Consider the following 18,426-nt stretch of genomic DNA (forward strand, 5'->3'; position numbering starts at 1 on the left):
TTTTGGGATAAATTCCCCCACAGGCACAAGGCCTTAGCAAAGAATTCCAGAGCTTGCAGTGCTTTACTAGGACAGAGAGTGAAGGGAGAGCTTTCCTCACAGCAGAGTTTGGCATGCATTTTGCTGTTACAAAACCTCTGTGCTCCTCTGACACCTGGGCTACAGGTGTTTGATATTTGGAATCTTAAAATTTCCCTGCAAGCTATGTTTGGGAATTTTTTGTCCTCTGGCATTCCATTATGTGTAAAAGTAGAAGAGGGTGGAAAGTTTGGCATTTTTAAAATTTTGTCTGAAAGAGGGCTACTTCCATACAGGGATTTCTTATTCCAGCAGATAAAGACGCAACCGTTGAATCTTTAACAGGCAGGTCCTTCTCCCCTACCTGCTGATTAGGCAGTGTTATTTAATAGGTGCTACTAAACACCACTGCACATATTTCTAAGCAGTCTGGTTTTAAAGCCATGGACCTGTTATGTCCTGGATGTAAGAACAGAAATTGCTATAGAAGCACATCTCAGCTGCTTGGCTTCTTGTCTTTGCTGTACTTTGCTCAGTTACTGTCTGCAGAGTAAACTGGGATTTCTGGAGCTTGATTTTAAAAAAGAGGTCTCCCAGGAAAACGGACTCTTTTGTGTATGCTTCAGGAGTTTTACATAGATCACAAAAGAGAGGGGAAAGAAATAAAGTGCTCTTCTCTGCATCTGCTTTAACATAGAGAAATGCAGGTGTGATCCTTCTGCAGAGCTTGTGCTCCAGCAAAGGTCTTAAGCCTGTATTGAGATTAAAGTTTTGAGTAGACCTTACCTGCTTGAGGCCACTTGAAAATCAGTAAGCCTATTCTTGTGCTTGAAATTAAGTGTATATTTACATTTCTTTATGAATGAGGGTCTGGAATTTCAATGTGATGTCTCTGGTGGGAGCCTGGAGAATCTGAGGTTGCATAATCAACAGGGGAGAACAAGCAGTGCAGTGAAAGGTGTTACTCAAAGGGCCTCTTGTCCAAACTGAGTTCATGGAACCCGGCCCCAATTTTGGCCTCAGTTTCCCCCTGGAAATTCAGGAGCTGCACTGATGTGGTGAGAGGTGTTACACAGCAGTTGTAAGCTAAGCTGGTGATCTGCTGCAGATTTCTCTAGTATCTTTGTCTTGCCATGCTTGAACTTTGCCTTGCATTTTTAACATTTAAAGTTAATATAATTTGTTTTAAAAGCCCTTTGATTGTATAAACACTTAGTCTATATGAATTTACTCATTTGGGCATATCTACTGCTGTGAATATCAATATGCACATGTGAAGGCTGGCAAGGCTGAGCCCCAGATGTTTAAATGTAGCTCCAGCTAGGAAATGTAGATGAGCAGTCTTATTTCCCTGGAGTATTGGTGTGTTTGATGCAAATAATGCCTTGGAAAAGGTGTTGTAGTAAAACCTACAATTATCTGTTGATTGAATAATTTTAAAAACACAATATAGACATTCACCTTCTATGGCAGTGAACAAAGATATAAACTTGAAGACTATTTTGTTTTCCCTGATTCTGTGTGAGTACAAAGTATTGATTACAGCAGCTCTAGAACTCCTCTGGCCAATGTGGTAGGCAGTTGCAGAGTAGGCAGGGAAAATTCCCAAAAGCTACTTCAAAAACTCTATTTTCTTACTTTGAAAAATACATTCTTCTGAAGGACCCTAGACTGTGGAAGTAAACTTTAAATTGTTTTGTGTAAATTAAACCAGAGGCGAACTTCTTTTTTTCATTTGATTTCACTATTCCACTCAGTACTATTATAGGTAATATTGTGTGATTAATCTGTTTCAGATTTTGAATGTAATGGTGGTTTTCTTTTTCTCCTCTCCTTTGGTTAAGTTTTACCAAAGGTCTGTCCTTGGCTATGTGAAGTGTGTTGTCAAGTGGTTTCCCACCTGTGCTTCTCTGACAATTAACAGCAGCAACTGTAAAGCTAACAGCCATGTAGGAACAAATATTTTTGAAAGCAAAATTTTAACTTTGTATAAGAGATCAGAGACTAGAAACTAAGTAGAGATAGGAAGTATATTGTTTCTAACAGCAGTTTCTATTTGTAAGAAATCTACTGTTAATTGAGTATGCTTGACTACTCTTAAAAATCAGTGTGCAGTGATAAGGCCAGGAGTATTGTATCATGGGTTTAGACTTTCAGACTAGGCTTTTTCTTTAACTGTGAATAGGAAAAAATCAGGGTGATTTTGAACACCAGTGGTTTAGATGGTTTAAATTCCTTTGTAGTAATACTGGATTAGAAGCTTTCTTTAAATGCACACTTGAAATTCCTGACATTGTAACACTTCATGAAATCATCCACAATAAGAAGTGTAATCACAAATATGATTTTCCCCACCATGCGCATTTTCTGTAAGCTGTCTTTTGTCAGTAAATGTTGAATTGTTAGTGCAAATATCTTCTTTTCCTGAGAAAGAAGTACACATCATTGATTGTACCATTTCCTTCAAAATGAAGGGCATTGCATAGTAAGTCAAAAGAAATAAAAGATTTATAGTATCTTTTACAACCTTTCTTTCTTTTCTTTGTTTTTTTTTTTTTTTAATGCCATGTTTTTCTCCAGCTTTTTGAAAAAAGTCGTAATTTCTCACGGTGGATGCATCAGACACAAAACAATCAATATTTTCACTGCCTTTACACATCAGATCAAAATCCAACTCTTTGGTTGTGTTTTTGCTATGAAGAGAGAGGAAGAATAATCTCTATACAAGGCCAGATCATCAGATGTCTAATAGGTGATAGCTGTATTAAATCCAATGAGGATCTGGCCCATAATTTAATTTTTAAGTGGAAAATTAATTCAGCAGCAGATCATATAGTATTAGCTGGCACCATAGCTTGGCTTGTCTGCCAGCAACTGCTAAAGGAACAGATGTAGCGTCTGCTAGACAGAGAAATGAGAAAACAGAACTCACAGGGAGTTTTTGGGGAAATCTGTATAACTGTTCAGTTTGTGTGGTTCATCTCCTGGCAGATCCATGGCTCTGTGGGATCATTGTTCTACCCACACCAAGCTTAGGGACATTTCTCAATCAAGGCAAAAAGGGTTGTGTGTTGTGGTGAAATATTACACCCATAGGGTAAACATTCTTAATTCATTAAAGCCTTCCACTGGATGCATATTCACAATGGTAAAAGCAGTGATACAACCAACAAACTGTACTTGTCCTCAAGATCCTGACCACCAGGAGCTATTTGACTCTCACACAAAAGGACTGAGTCAGCTCTGAGAAGAATTTATTGAGTGAAACCATCCTGAGGAAATCTAGCTGAAACAAGATAAGACTTCTGCTGAAAGTATCGGTGTAGATTTAGCTCTTCTGTGGGTGGCAGCTGTCTGTGACAGCTGTCTTACAGGTGTGAGAAAGTGAGACAAATTTTTATAACAGACACAGCAGCTTTCAAGGCTCAAGGCTGCAGGTGTGAATCTACCATAACATTGAATTTGTAGCTCTGGTATGGACTTAGGCAACTTTGAACAAGATGTATGAGGCACCCAGCTGTGCTCTATGTGACTGCAAGAGTGCCTGAATTTTCAGGTGTCTGATACTAGATTTGAAAATATGAAGAACTGAAAGTGTGATTTGGGGACTGGATCAATATGTGAAAATCCCTGCTCAGTTATCACTGGATTGCCACTGAGCTAGCACTGGAGGCCACTGAACTCTGAAGCTTCATAGCTTGGCCTGGTTTTTTTTGTGCATGTGTGTTTATTTAGTCATAGTGTTTTCTTGAGGTTCTGGGCCTTTTGTTTTATGTACCTGAAGTTTCTCCAAGTACATAAAGCAAAGCAGTCTGTGGGTTCTCTCACAGCCTGTGCCTGTAGGGAGGGAGATCCTGCTTGCTGGATCTCCCTCCCAATGGCTGCTTCCAGAATGTATGTGACATCAGATACCAAACAGAAGCATCTTGAATAGGACATTTGCATTGCCCTTTTATGTCAGAATGCAACTGAGCTAGAAATAGGATAATAGAAAATGCACATAGAGGGACATGGACTGTGATGAGGTCTTTGCAGTCCTGGCTGGTTGCTCTGAACACTGGACTTACACAGAGAGCTTTTCTCTTCAGTTCCCTCTTCAATGCACTGTGGATCGCTTCCAGTACAACACCCATTAAGGTCCTCACTCCACAAAAATCTGGAAGTTATGGGAAGATTGAATCCCCATCATCCCCAGGCAGAAGAGAAAATCAGTTTTCAGTTGTCATCTGTCCTGAAAATCTGCTCAGGTCTCCAGGATACTGTATAAAATCCTACTGCCCACCACTAACACCTCCATTGTCATTGTAAGGAAGATGCCCAAGTTTCAATCTGAGAGTGGTTGCCTTGTGCTTTTTTCCAAAGAGCTCTGCAGTGCCAGTGGCCAGGGGAAAGGTCCCCAAGGGCTAGAGGGGAAAGGAAGGGAACAGGGAACAGCAGACTTGCATAATCATGGCAAATCCATAGTGGTGGAAGGGACCTCTGGAGATCCTCTAATTACCCATATGCTCAAGACACATGCAACTACAGCAGGTTCCTCAGGGCTGAATCCAGTCCTATTCTTCATAACTGCAATTATGGAGACTTAGGACTTCTTAAAGCAGCCTTTCACCACTGAAGGTGAAGGCTGCTTTAAGAAGGTGAAGGTTGGTTGAGTTTTTTCAAGGACCCCTTGATCATCCATGACACCTCTGCTTGGCTTCTTGCACACAGGAATGGATCATTCTCTGTTTTCCAATCCAATAAGCAGAGACTGCCTGTCCCTTCTTCAGCTGGAGGGTCAGGCTCCCCTTGTATCCAGGAGAGCATCCAGTCAGCTTCCTTTTCTTCATCTGTGTAGCTCCACAGTGTGCTGACCTCTTGCTGCAGCTCCTTCCCTTGCTCACAGAGGTGCTTCATCAGCACAGACCTGCAGAAAAGGAGTCCCAGGAGCACCCTGCAGCCTGAGATTGCACAGCTGGGTCCTCCCTGTGCCAAGGGCCCCAACCCTCCAGTTGCTCTCACTCTTACTGAGCAAGAGAAGAAGATGGAAAGACTCATGGGTTGAGATTAAGACAGGGACATCAGTGACCAATGACTGTCACAGGCAAACCAGACACATAATGGGGAAAATTACATGTATTGTCAAGTGAGAAAAAAAGAAAAAAAAGTTAAAATAAACCTTTCCTCCCTTTTCCCCATGTCACCAAGGGGCATAGGGGTGGAGATGTGCTGTAGTGAGTCTCCTGGCTGCTCCTCCCTCCTCCCCCTTCTCCCTGTCCTGGCACAGGCCCTTCCCTGGGCTACAGGAGTGTCTCTGCTCCAGCTGAGGTGCTGCCTGAGGGGGACCTCTGCTCTGGGCCTGCAGCCCCTCCCCTCCTCCTCCTCCTCCAGACCCTCTTTTTGGGGTCCCTCTGCAGCTGCTCCCTCCTTGGATGCCAGTGGCACATCACCAGCATTGCTGAGCATCTCTGTTGCTCTCAATGGAGTTCCTGGCCCCTTTTGGGCAGGTGACTGCCCCTGTCAGCCACAGCACGCTGCTGGCTGTGTGCCAGGGCAGCCACCCCACAGGTCTCTCCCAAACACTGGATCCAAAGTCCAGTGGAAATGAGGAACTCGAAGCACCCTCTGGTCAGGAAGGTCTGGCAGAGCTTGTTGGAAGGGTCTGGAGCTTGCTAGAAACCTATGTCAAATGATCAGTGAGGCTCATTTGTTTCACCCCAGGTCACTGAGAATTGCTGTCAGTCCCTATGTCAAAACCAGAATTTGTTGCTTGCATTTAGTCAGTCAGCAGAAATTAACTAGGACTATTAAGAATTGAGGACCATATAAAAAAAAGTCTATGCTCTTTATTTTTTCTTTTCTTCTGAGCTGCTTCTGTCCTGTCCTGTTCAGAAGAATCATTCTGGGACAAGCCCTGCTCTTTGTACAGTAGTTAGTGCGATGAGGTCTCAAGGTGTTTACAGGGTATTAACTCAATCACCAGAGGGCAGAGGAAATGAAATGAGTATGTTCTGGACCATGAAGTAGATGACTCACATCCATGGAAAAGGTTTAATTGAGCAAAACAAGTACACAAGTGTACCTGGCTCAACACAGAAATTGTACAGAGGAAGATGGGCCTCAAGAGAGAAAAGGATCGAGGCACCCTGACAACACACAGAGAAATGTGTGCAGTGCTTATGTAAATCCTGTCTGTGGAAAACAGGTCTCTGCACACAACTCATCCAGCTCCCAGAGAAGGCGGCTGGCAGCACTCTCCTTTACAAAGCTTTCATTAGAGCTGTTGCTCATGTCCAGTGGGGAAAAGGTGCTCTGCTGGGAAGCTCAGCACTGCAAACTGTGAGGAGCATATCCCTGATGGCCGAAGGTGTTACCCCTTTCATGCTGTTGTTTTGTCTTTGTGTTTTCTATGTTTTGTTCCTCAGCTTGTCAAGAAAGCAGTGCACCCTTGGAAGGGATGTGCAGAAGAGGGAAATATTCATTAATGAGGCAGACTGGTGTACACACTCAGCCATGCTGTTCTCTGCTACAGCCTGTCCCCTGGAGCTGGGTTCTGCAGCTCTCACTGCAAACTGAAGAAATGAGATTCCCACACCCATGCTTACAGGTAAATGGGCAGCTCACCCAGCCAAGTTTCCCTGCAGAGTGATTTCAAACCTCTGCTCTGCCTAATCCAGAGCACGGTCTTGGACATTAAACTTGAGCAAATGCTTTTACCAGTGCTTAGGGCCAGACCCATTTGCATTCTCTGGGTCATATGAAAGCAGAATAGCACTACCAGCAGTAAACAAGAAACCTCATGGAAGTCTTGCAGTTACAGAGTTCTCTGGAGAAGTGGGACACCAAGGCTTCAGTTCTTTCAGCAGTTCAGGATGGCAGTGATAGGTCTCATCTCTTCTATGTGTCCAAAAACACAGCAGCACAGCACTAAGCAAGCAAAAGAGACAAAATCCCATAGTGGACTGTTCAATGTCAGGCTCAAAGTGTCTCTGTAGTATCTGCTTAGGGTGTGTTTTCAGGAGGCAGAAGTGGCCACAGCTCATGGGCATGCACACATGCATGCAGAATGATGTTTGGAGGTGTTGGGCCAGATCTTCTCAGCCCAGGAAGCAAGCATTCCACCTTAAATGTCAGTGGACAAAAATTTGTTGGCTTTACTACTCTTATAACAAACTACAGACATGATTGAAAGACACATCCAACTATCAAAAAGTAGTTTCTGATTACCCCCAAGGATAAAATAATTTATTTTTTCTGCACACAGCTCTGCATTTGAACCCGTAACACAGGTTCTAGGGCTGTTTACAGGCCTTGTGTGTCCAGATGCATCTCAGGTCCCCAATTCTAATGAGTTCCCATCACGTGGATTAATTATGCAACAAAGCACAGGAAAGAAAGCTGTTAAATCTTAAATTAAGTTATTAAAATATTGCTTCAGAAATTTAATAGCAGCTTGTAGCCTGTGGGAAGTGAGTCTTCAGGGAAAAACACCATTTGCAGGTGAGGTGGCACTTGGAGCACCTTATCATATTCATGGGGAGGAGGTGCTGACCCCTGTAGAGACGCTACAATTATAATGAGTCTCTTATCCAGTTATCCCAATACATTTGTGATGGAAGTTGAGGCCCTAAATAAGATGCTAGCAGGATATAAATAATGAGGTGGTACATGGCTGTGTGTTGGAACTGAGCCACTAAGGCAAGATAATGGCAAAGGCACAAGCTTAACTCACATTGTGTTATTCCTGTGGGAAAGGGGGTGGGAGGATAAAGCCACATGGAAAGCTGATGCCTCAACTTGTAGTGAGTAACATAACTCCATAGACCCACTTGTCTTTGTTCAGAGCTGGAACAAGCAGAGTTGCATTATTGCAGAGGTCTAGCCCTAGGTGTGAGGCAGGATTCCAGCTGAATGTGCTCTCAAAGTCTAAACATTACAAAGGCCATTTCTGGCTTCACATAACTAAACTCATGCTGAGAAAGGGAAGAGGCTGCTGAATGCCTGGGCCTAGATTCATCAAAGAATGATTTAATCAATATCCCACTGAAAAGGATTTGAACTTATGCATGACTGCTGTGATAGTCTGAGACTATCAGAGTATACATTATTTTATGATGGTTTCTTGTTGCTATGCAAGGCATAACTCATATTTCTAATTAAACATTTTAATGTAACACACTGTGCATGTGTCTCATGGTACAGCCTTGTAAAGACTCAAGTTGGGATTTTAAAAAAATAGCAGTGATTTTTAAACCGCCAGCACCAACACTTTTCAACACGATTGTGCTCTGCCCTTACCCTCTGCTGCAAAACCTGTGGCAAGAATTCCTAACGGGAACATCAGTCAATAGTACAGCAGTGTGTGTTGTGACGGGTTTGCTCAAATATCTTTCACTGAGATAAAGGAGTTTCAAAGAAAAGTAACACTATTGTGAATTTTCCCTATTTCGTAACTCTATACAGCCAGATTTACAGATTGCTGAAATTCTTTACTGCTTTGATTAAAGGACAAAGAATTAAGTAAACTTCTCTGCTGATTTTAATGGAGAAAAATAGTTACTAGTAATCTATTCCTTTTTAAAATACATTATGCTGTTAACTGGCCTGGCCTCCCACAAGTGGAATATAGAGCCCAGGAAAACGAAATAAAAGACTTTCCATTGAGACATGATCAAGGATGTATTGTGTGTAGCTGATCACTGGTGAACTGCAGCAAAGAGGATTTTTTTTTTTTTAATAAATGAGATGGCAGCTAATGCCTTTTAACTACTCTGTGCAATATTGCATAGCATTCCTAGCATTCCCCTTGTGACAAATTGAGTACCTGAGAGCACTGAGCTCCTTGCTAACTGGAAGGCTGAGGTTTTCTGAAGTCTCTGGTGAGCCTGTCAGCTCCTCCCTGACGGTGGTCAAAAGGGACATCCCTTCACAGCCTGTGTTAGAAACCAGATATTCCATGCAGTCACATTTGCAGACCATAGCTGTGACTGGCAAAATGAGTGCAACCTACTCACTCTTCCAGTTGTGCCATAATGTGCCATAATGAAGAGTGTAGAGCTGGAGCTGAGAGACAGCCCTGGACACCTCTTTTTAGGGATCCACTTAGAAAGGGAAAGTATTCCTTTAGCTCCCATCCAAAGTGCTCCTAGATACCAAATTAAAATAAATCCCCTGTTCTCTGTTCAGTTATGGCTTTTCCTAGATTCATAGCTAATTGTTCTGACCAGCAGTTTTCCTCGGGGAATTGTTATTAGGTCTCTCTTAACCTCTTTTTTCAGTCACTTCCTTTCTACTAAGCTGATGGTTTCTCCAGCTTGAAAAGGTCTATCCACCCTCTCTGCTTTAGCTCAGCAGCTTCCACTTCTCTCAGGGCAGCAGCAGGGTTAACTCACCACTCAGTAGCTCTGACAGAGCTATTGGAACAGTGGCATTGTTGCGGGAATAAAAGCATTATAAAAAGAATCATTCTTCAAATAATACAGAGATTATCAAAATGTCTCACTCTATACACCTTTAACAATTTCTACGTGTAGACTGAGAACATTTCCTTGCTGTTCTCTAGTGTTTTTTCACCCCAAAGAGTCTTGAATATGTAGCGCACAGTCCGTCTTCTGAATCAAGCTGGTCTTGCTATAAAGTTTCTACTCCTCTCCCTGCCACCTTTTTGAACCACATCAAAATAGAATATTTCCTCTGTGACTGAAGTTTTTGAGGTATAGGAGACTGCAATTCCTTTAGGGAATGTACTTCCTTGCCTGACCCATTTAACCAGGAACACAGCTGATAGCAGAACCTGTAGGAGATATATAAATTCATAATGCTGATGAACAGTCTGTCAGTGCTGAGGGTGCCCACAACATCTGTCCCTTTGCCATCTAATAGACCTTGAATAATAAATGACATTGCAGGTGCCACAGGTGGTCCCATGATGAATATTCTTAGCCTGATTTCTTAGAGGTGTGAGCCTAAGCAACTGACGAGCTGTGCTGTTGTGTGTGTGTCCTACCTGGGATACCAGCTCTCCTTTTGGGAGAGGGCTAGGTGAGGAATCACCACCCAGCACAGGCACCAATATTGCTCACTGCTAAATTGAGCACTCTCAGTCTCACAGTCTTGCAGGTTCCACTGCAGATAGCGTTCCTTGGGCGTGGGGATGTGTGCCAGCATCCCACCCCTGGCACTCTTCCTGTGTGAGATAACCGATGCTCTTTAGCTGCTGCTTCACATTCCTGGAATAGACTGTGGTTAAGGTGACCATAAAAACACGTTAAGAGTTCTTTTTTCTTTTCTCACAAGAAATTGTCACTGAGATTACAAACATCTTTTGAAGATACTTGCCTAAATATGCCACACAGAAACAACAGATGATAAGATTGCAAAACAGATGTGTTGTCTGTGTCAAGATCTTCAAAGTACAAGATGCTCTTTCTCAGACTTTTGGACTGCTTTGCTCCAGAGACTGTAAAGGGTTGAAAGAAGTTCTCTGAAAGATTTTGATGTCCTGATAAATAACCATTTATTGTCTACCAGTAGCTGAGGTATATCAATGCTTATGAACACTCCTTTTGGCCTGGTAGAATGTAACTTTACATTGCACTAAGATTTTTCACTGAATGTGGTCATTTGTGTTTCAGGAGAGCATTTTGTGAGCCTGATGTTAGGCAGACAAATGATGCATCTGGTCTGACAGGGTTCCCTATCTATGAAAAGAGACAGACCACTTTTAGAATTATCCCATCACCCAAATGAGAAATCTTTAAAGTCAGCCTGTCTTTAGAGGCTTCAACTAGAAACAACACCTAATTTGCTGAACCTCACCTTCCCACCCAAATAAAACCTATCGCTCACATGTGGTGACTCCTTCCTCAGGAGAATTTTTACATGATTCTAAAAGGGTGTCATTTAATTAAATAAAATCTACTTAGAAGATCATAAGCAAACTGCAAAAAGCAAAGACAACAGTAGGGGAAATTCCAAGGTTCATAAATAAAGTTTACCAGGGCTGGATCTTTCTCTCTTTGCCATGTAATGAGATCAGAGACCTCCATACTCTCTTCTGAATCAGAGATTTATGTGTACAAAGGGCCTATGTGTCTTTCTGTTTTCTGTTAACACCATGCTCTCCTAAAACCAAAATGGAACAATTCTAGCTTGTCTGCTAATTAAGTGTAAAGTTGTCTGAATTTCTTTATTATACCAATTTAAGCATATTAATTGAATGGAATATATTTAACTTCCCCTTGCTTCTGAATTTACCAGATTTTACTGTATTTGTAATCTTTTCCACTCCTCTACAGATGAGAAGGAAAGGCCCAGACTATTGCATATAAAGAACATCAGTTTGTCAAGCATTTTGTGCATCCTCTGGGATTAGAGGAGCTATGAAATTGTATCATTACCATTGCCTGCTGCATTACTGAACCACCAAGCAGGGCCTGAGAGAATATGCATGCATGTTTGTGCAATGACATTTTTAAACCACCCTTTGCCTTTTCATTTCTTTACTTCCTGCATACTAATGCAGCCTCAAAGTATTCCAAGCTACTGCCTAGAACCAGAATTTCCTTCTCTGTTTTAAACAAGAATTTTTTTCAGGTATTTGAGCTATTTCACCCAGGCCCATTATTTACAGATGGGAGAACTGTTGCTTTTTGCTTAGACACATTTACAGCTTCTGAAGAGAGAGGCAGACTTGGAGACTGCTGCGAAGTGATTTGGGTTTCAACCTTTGTCTCCACAGCATGCCTTTGAAAAACAGGCCACTTGTAGACACAGAATTCTTCTCTGCAAACACTGAAACGTGCACACAAAGGTAAATTGCAACAGCAGAGCCATGACAGAATAGGGGCCTTACCTAAAAATGTGGGTAGGCCTGAAAGCACTGCATTTTTGACAAAATCAAGTTTTCCACTTTGTTACAGCAAAACGTGTTTTAGAGCTAAATAAGCCACGAGCTGACGGGAAACTTCTAAGCCTGTTAGAGAGGGCAGTGCACCTGAAAGATTACTGTGACACTCTGCAGAAGTTCCTGCTGCTTTGTAAGCCTACACCCAAAATAATGCTTCTGAATCAAGAGTCTGAAAATGAAGGATTAAGTGATAAAGCCTTGTCTCAGTGTTTGCTGTTCCTCCAGCTCTGCCTCACCAGGGGATTCTCTCCCTGTTGGTCCCTGAGGACTGCACAGAGAGCTGGCACTGAAGGAAAGCTGTCGACACTTGCAGCTCCTGACAGGGTGTGACTGTGCTTTTGGACACAGCCCTAAACAAACAGTGGTGTCAAACTTTTCATTGCTGCAAGGGAAGTCACCATGACGCAGCTAGTCACGCTAGGCTGGGCTAGGCAGGATTAACTCTTCCCAAGGCAAGGCATTTTCCTCTTCCCTGTCGTTCAAATCTGAGCGGAGGGCTCATCCACCCACTTCTCATTGTACCTTTCCTCTTCCGTTAGCTTGATAACCAGAGAGGCAAAGATTCCAGTGGGTTGATAGTATGTGGCTGTGGAGGGTGTGAGAGGTTTCAAATCCCTCATGCACTTGTGCAAAAGTGCGAGGTTAAAGCAATGTGGTCACTGCAAACTGAGCAAGCTGAGGAAACATGGTCCCAACAGCCTGCCAGGTCTGCCGTTGTCCCATATGTTTTGTAATGCTGTGGCAGGCTGGAATGTTGTTTTGAAAGATGAAAATAGGGTGATTGCTTACACTGTATCATGAAATGTAATTCTAGAGGGAATTACATAATTTCGTACGAAACTTTTCGTTCATATGTTTAAACTATAACATTATATGTAGCTTCTCAAAAACAAGGTGTGTAATGCAAATAAGTGACGTGGAATGTTAGTGTGAGAAATAGAGATCTTAAATGGAAAAAAAAAAAGGAGTTTGGGTATTTTCACACAAACATGTTTTGAATTTGTGGATGGTTTTGCCTATTTTTTTCAAGAAGGGAAATTACAGTAATTTCCTGCCAATTTACTGCCACTCTTAAGACCATTATTATAGGATGCTGCAGTTAGTGTTTTGTGATTTAATAAAGAAGCCCACCTACAGATGGGGCAAAATATATATTGTAGATTTAAAAGTGTTATGTTAGCAAATATGTTTTGCTAATTTGAGGAAAGGGCAGAGAAACTGAATTTCAGGAATTTAATTTGCCATTCATTGGTCTTTATTCTCTTTTGGCTGCAAATGAGACATCCTACTGTGGTGCATGAAAAGAAACAGAGATAGAGAATATGAGTCATTATTCCTGGTATATAAAAGAAAAATGAATGAAGTTCGTGATCTGGACTTTGATCTCAAGCAGCCATTTTTGCTTTAGATAAGTTTTCAAAAGTCTGTTATAATTTTATGCTAGTGATAACTAGTACAAACTGTTTACTTAGCAAGCAGAGCCTGTTTCAAGCAATGCTGAGAGTAATTTCCGTTCAGGCACTAACGTACACTTCAGTATCTCTGGTGGAGAAATAAAAATACAGCATGGCCAAAGACAGGGGTATGTTCTAATAGAGGCCAAATGGAAGCTACTTCTACAAGGAAATGGCATGTGAAAGATATGATTATTTAGTGATAGCAGTACCCAGTATTTCGTCACTCTGAGTCAAAGATCCTGTATTGATGTGAACTAAATCCAGTGCAATCTTGAAATTAAGGTTTTCTTCTTTCAAGTTTCTTGCAGAAGGATTATCTGCAAATTGGAAAGTGGACAGGAGAGCAAATAAGATGCAGATCTGTGCACAGAACTAAAATTATGGTTTGAGGAAGGGTCAATCTTGTCCAGTGGCTGTGTGGAAGAGTCACCATGGATAAATGTGAGCAGCGTTGTGCCATTCGTACGCAGAAAGTTGATGTGAAATCAAGGAGCAATTCCAACACTCAGATTTGGAAGAAATTGGACTTTTTAAGTTAAACATTAACAGTTATATAATTCAACACAATTTACCTGATTAAAACTCTACAAAACTGAAACACTCATCAATAGCTATTCTCACCAACATACCAGGTTCTGAATAACAAGCTGAGTGCTATGAGTAAGGAACAAGAGAGTTAAACTCTTTCTTCAGCCTCTTGCCCTCCTGTGACTGATTCTGCCTTGAGACTAGGAAAGGGGGCAACTAAACACCCTTGTTTTCATGTGTCAAATAGTCACTAAATGCAATTATGTTTCTCCCTGTCTTTTAAGGCGTACTACTACAACAGTTTTATCAACAGGTAGATACTGCCATTGATTTAAGCCACGTTTTATCAATACAATTTTTCTGTATTAAATAACAACAGCCTTTGGCAGAACTGGGAAAACGTTCCTCCTTCTTGAAGAAGCAGTCATCTCAGATGAAAGCTTTAAATGCAGAGGTTAAAATGTCAACAATTCATGAAGTAGAAAGAAGATTGAGAAGGTGCCCTGTTGTGTACTCAATGTCACTGTGCCTATTGTGGATAGACAAACCATCTTATGCATTTGGGGCTTGCCAAAGTATGTAAAAACAAGTCTGGACTGGCTGGAGTTGAAAGGAGGTTTGGGTGATGTGAATTCATTTATTTGGCTCAGCTTTGCAGCACTGAGCACCATTTTTATGTAAAATTATGAAGTGTTCGGCATGGACCTTAGCCTAGCAGATCCCCCAGACTAAGACCAGAAATATGTTAAACAATAAATTTTAAAGGCAGAATTTAACTGGAATAGTTTGAAATGTAAGCAACAGAGACAGTATAAAATATATTGTTTTTCAAAGCAGACAAGGTTCCCTGAATTTTTTTTTATTCAGTTCTTTCTGCTAACAAAAAGAGTTCTGAATTCAGGAGAAATGTCTGTATTCTTGCACAGAGGCTCTGTGTACGTGTCTGCAAAAGTGGAAGTGATTTGGCACTGATTGGCAATAAAGGTGAAATCCACAGTTCATTTTCCCTGCCCACAGTGGAAGAAAGAACAAAACAAACAATCAGAATTAAAAGCCAAGCTAATTAAATCGCAAACACCTTTCATTGTAGTTAATTACCTCAGAATTAGTAGCACAAGCTAGGAAATGTATTACTAAAAATAGCCTTTTTTCAGCCTCCTTAGATTTTCTCAGTACTTAGCAAAGAGAGGCAAACACATCCAGAGGGCATTTTGGATCTTAGGAGAACTGAATTATTTGCTCATGTGTAGTCAATCTCTTTCCTTTTCTCTCTCTCTGTATATATGTGTACATAGACACGCAGTCACACACACAAGGAAAGATTTATATGTGTATATTCACATCTGCATGAGTATATAGGTTGCACACACACTTTTGTGTGCATGTGCTGACAATCCCCTTCAAGCTGCACTCTGTATCCAAGACTGTCACCCACACTTACATTGGATAAATCCAGTCATGAAAGTTTGACAGAGCAAATTATGATTCTGCTCTTTCACTGTTTTTGTGACTATGCTGGATAGAGTTTCATCTGATTTACTCAGATTTACTTCATATTAGTAAAAGGCTTTGAAAATAAACCATATCAGGTAATATCACAGAATCATGGAATCACAGAATATTCTGACTTGGAAGGGACCCAAAAGGATCATCTTTTAATAATATTTTTATGGTTTTAAATAAAAGGGGGTAGTTAAGTAGTTAATACATGGTTCAGCAAACTATCATACTTGAGAGATATGATAAGATATAATATGATATATGATATGATATATATGATATGATGAGATTTACTATCACAATGGAGGGTAAAATAGAAGTGGATTTTTAATTGGAGTAATTTACTATATTTACATCTAAGTTAAGTTATATTTTAGTATTCAGTTAATACTAAGATTAATTTCTGTATAGTTTAGTTTAAGTTAAGAATTGCTCAGTTAAATTATGTTATTCTAAGTTCTGTTAAGTTTTGGCCCTGTTAAGTTTAGGTTACTTTTAAGTTTTGATAAATTTAAGTTTTATAAAATTTAGAGATATGTAGTTACATATCACATAAAACTCCATGGTTGGAAATCATCTTTGTAATTTGGACCACATTGATGGGTATATCTTTTTCCTCTGTGTCTCATGATGGTAGACATTTTTGCACTGGGTGTTAGTAGAGTAAGCTTTCCTTTTCCATAGTCACATATGAGAGATATGTAGTCACACCTTAAGCTCATGGAAGTGAACCCAAGACCCCAGCCCTCTACAGACCAGTTGAGGGACTGGTCAGAACCTCCCTTGGAGACCGTTTGGATTTCCCTACATGTACCATGGGATCATTTTGCCTCAGGATTTCTTTTGCAGTGCCCTTAGATCAGGCAGATCCCTTCCTTACAGCCTGGCCTGTGCCCTTGGTTCTCTCTGACCCAGAGGTGCCATTTCAGGTCTCTTTTGAGCATGGTGGAGAAACAAAACCCTGCTGATACCAATGTAAAATGCATGAGCATTACTGAGCTGCATGCACCCTGCACAGTGCTCAGGGAAGGCTTAACCTCCCACATGCAGGAGAACAATATTTTGACTCTTGTTTGCAGGTCACTACAAGGCTTATGACAGAAAGTAAATATATATCTTATTCCAGTCACAGACAAGCTTGGGCTGGAGCTGTTCCATCTCAATCAGATAAACAGAAAATATTTTACCTTTTAGTAACAATATGGTTTCATAGTGTGACTGTTATCATTGAGTTTCACCATCTTTTAAGATTACTAAATATAACTAGAGATAAACAGGTAAACTCTGTCTGCAGTCTTTGCCTGCACAAGGAATACCATGAACATCAGGAGTGCCAGGCTTATCTTACTGCAAATAGTTGTCCAGTTACCTAATGCAGCTCACAGGAGTTAAGGAAATTCCTTAAATTGTGATGGCTGAGAGTCTTGAGTAAAAAGCTCTGTAGCTGCACATTATCCCTATACAAGTGGTTAATATTACATTGGAGTGATTCCTGTCTGCCCTCACCTTCTATCTAAAAATTCAAAGCTGGTTGGCTAAAGGCGAGCACCAAAATTTGGGTGGCACACACACCCCTGATCATAGTCCCTAGTTTCCATGTGGCAGCCAGCAATTTTTAAGCAGTACTGGCCAAAATCAATTCCCTCCTCTTTCCATGCAAAGGAGACTGCTGGCCTCAGAGATTAGGTCCAATTCTCCATTCAGAGTCACCTAAAGAACAAGGAATAAATATTAAAAATAATGAAAAAATAAAAGGAGAATGTAGGCAGATACTACTACCACTAATCGTAGTTGCAGTTCTCCTCATTCTTTTAACATACTCCAACAGAAGGAGATAGCTCTAGGTTATTAATTATTTGCTTTGTTTTGCTGCAGGGTAAGCCTGTATCTGTTTTGGAAATCTATAGAGACCATAACAATTTTCACCCTGATGTGTATAATTTAGATTTACACTCTAGTAGCTATGGTTAAATGTTAGAAGAGCCATCACTACAATTACCACTGAGTGGAGCTGGTTACTTCCAGTGTCCATAAACAAAATGGGATTCTAGTCATGGGAAAACAATAGATGCAACTCTTTTTTTCCTGCTTGTATGCTGCCTATTATGTCATCCTCCTCAATATGAACTTTCAACTCAGGTTATCTTATCATGCCAAAACTTTGATACTTGAGGAAAAAAAGAGCATTTAGCTTGATAAGGATTCTGTTCAGGCATAGAGGTGACCTCTAGCTACAATATAAACAGCCAGGTCACAGCCTGGAGTAGATTCTTCTCTGTAACTACTCAGAAACCAGGAGGTGCTGAAAAAACAGCCGAAACAAACAGCATAGCTGGTAAAGCTCTAAGAAGATAAAGGTTTACTGAGCATATCGAAGCTGAGATGGCTTGATGAATACATCATGAGCTGATAGGCAAGTGGCTTATTTCTGTGTCACTAGTGAGTTACTTCTCTTTTAACTCTCTTACTCCATAAAGATGGATTCATGTGTTTCCCTCTGTCTTTATAAATGTTTCAAACTGATTGCTGGAGTATTTCAGTTTTTCCAAACCTGAGCCACTTTCACTCTATTGATATTAATTTAGTATTGTAGCCCATTAGAATCCTGGCAGTGTTGCTGAATGTTTTTTCTTCTCCCCCTGTGGATGAATCAGTTTCTAGGAAGTATGGAGATATTTAGTCCAGCGCATAAACAGGATATGGCATGCATTGGTGCTCAGTGGCTTTAGTACATCAAATCTAGTAGTGGACATGGTGAACTGGACATCTGTTCTGAGATGTCCTAGCAATGCAGCAGAGAGGGGAGGTCATACCAAGCCAAAAAAATGCCCCCCCCAAAAAAAGTGAGCACTCACCAATCATTCTGAGATGGCCTTTCTTGTGCTCCTTCATCCTCCTTTCATAGCTGCTCATAACCTGCTGTATCACTTATCAGCTCATCTCAAAACGTGTCTTTCCTCTTGATTTAGACTTCAGTTCTTGATTCTTCCACCCACATCTGTGTTAATGTGCCTCCCTCATGTTGAGCAGGGAGCA

This window comes from Chamaea fasciata, unplaced genomic scaffold (assembly GCF_029207755.1).
Source record: "Chamaea fasciata isolate MVZ Bird 193981 ecotype frontalis unplaced genomic scaffold, bChaFas1.0.hap1 SCAF_1, whole genome shotgun sequence".
NCBI classification, from domain to species: domain Eukaryota; kingdom Metazoa; phylum Chordata; class Aves; order Passeriformes; family Sylviidae; genus Chamaea; species Chamaea fasciata.